A 1,676-nucleotide genomic window follows, 5' to 3' on the forward strand; every position below is an offset into this window, starting at 1 on the left:
GGTCTCGTACGCGGGAGGCGCTGTTGCGAGCTGTGGCTCGCCAACGTAGCTGTGCCGACCGTCGCCGGTCTCCTGCGCCTGTTTACTCACCGGGACAGAAGGTGTGGCTCGCCGCGAAAGACATCCCTCTCAGGGCATCCTCCCGCAAGTTGTCTCCTCGTTACATCGGCCCCTATTCTGTGGACAGGGTCCTCAGCCCTACGGCTGTCAAGCTCCGTTTGCCTGCTGCCTTGCGGGTTCACCCGGTCTTTCACGTTTCTCAGGTGAAGCCGGTGGTGTCTAGTCGTCTGTGCCCGCCTCCGGTGCCCCCGCCTCCCGCCCGGCTCATTGACGGGCACCCTGCGTTTTCTGTCCGGCGCATTCTGGATGTGCGGCGGCGGGGTAGGGGGCTGCAGTTTTTGGTGGACTGGGAGGGTTATGGGCCGGAGGAGCGTTCTTGGGTTCCTCGTTCTTTGATGCTTGACTCTGTGATGGTTTCTGATTTTCTTAGGTCACGTCGTGGGGCGGGTGCTGGTCGGCCGCCGGGTGGCGTCCCTTGAGGGGGGGTACTGTCATGGTCCGGGTGTGTGCCAGTGTGTCTCCCTCCGAGCCGGCGTCTCCACCCCTGGGAGGGGCCTCAGTGTTTTTGCTGATCGCTTACATCTGTGGGTAATTAGCCGGGGACTCATAAGGCCAGCGTTCTCAATCTCTCTTCGCCAGATTCTCTGCTAAACATCAGTCAGTGCAGGCCACCACCATAAATTCCCTACGTGTTTTTTTGAATCACCTTGCCTCACTGTATGTTTGTTTTTTGTGCGCCTCCCTTTTCAGCTACACCTAACTGTCAACCCCTGGCGAAGAGCTTCTACTTGGATGCTGGACCTTCTGGCAGTCCCTCAGGCTATTACCAAAATTACCTACCTGCCTCTCTGCCTCCACGCCAGGAGTTTTTGGATTTACACACCCGGACTACTCACCCCTCTATGTCATCTCCGACCTCCGTTGGCAAGTATGCAGTACGAAGGAGGATTCTGAGCCAAACAACATATTCATATGCCTCCTTATCTATGTTTGAACATCTGCATTCTGTTACAGTGACCCCGACCTTTTCCTGGACCCTTTGTGACTTGCTTTCCCGTCCAATCCCCGGAATAGCTGTCCTCACTGACCCGGACCAGATCGTTATTTAGTTTAACGTCTACGCTCACCTTTTGTTTATGAATATTTTGTGTAAACATTAAACATTATTCTTAAAATATACTTACGAGCTGTTCGGCGTCTTGCGTTTGAGTCCTGTCACTCGTCTGAAACGGTCTCGGCCGTAACACACTGTCACTCTGCTCAGCAGCAGTGATGCTTTTGATTCAGCCACTTGTAGCTGTTCACAGAGCAGCAGGAGCAGACGAGACGGGAAGCTGAGCGATTTCATCTCGCTAAATAAATAAAGAAATCAAATTCCCGCTGTCATGTTTGTTTGTGTGTATGATTTCAAGGTCACTTTGAGACAGCCAAATGACAATCTTGGCAAAATGCTGCAGTTTACAGGGAAGCGAGAGCCTGAAGGTGTTTGTTTTCAGCAGTGATGCTGTTTTCCAGGGAAAGCAAATATCGACTGGCTGGGAGGGGCAGGTATGGCAGCAGGAGGTACTGTGTTAGCTTTGCATTTAGCATCGGGTCATTTGACTGTAAAGACTCAT

The 1,676-nt window shown here is 52.9% G+C and overlaps 1 long non-coding RNA gene across 1 annotated transcript; it reads left to right on the top strand.

Annotated features, from left to right (window-relative positions):
- The first annotated feature begins 226 nt into the window (after window positions 1–226).
- On the top strand, window positions 227–1,110 carry LOC147313822 (uncharacterized). Its single transcript, XR_015124815.1, has 3 exons — window positions 227–717; window positions 811–988; window positions 1,075–1,110. It is a non-coding gene; the product is annotated as an uncharacterized LOC147313822 (long non-coding RNA).
- Window positions 1,111–1,676: the final 566 nt, after the last annotated feature.

Source organism: Aulonocara sp. 'chitande type north' Nkhata Bay, linkage group LG14 (assembly GCF_057382095.1).
Source record: "Aulonocara sp. 'chitande type north' Nkhata Bay isolate Kocher_YH1m ecotype deep benthic linkage group LG14, A_spYH_male_GT1.1, whole genome shotgun sequence".
Lineage (NCBI taxonomy): Eukaryota > Metazoa > Chordata > Actinopteri > Cichliformes > Cichlidae > Aulonocara > Aulonocara sp. 'chitande type north' Nkhata Bay.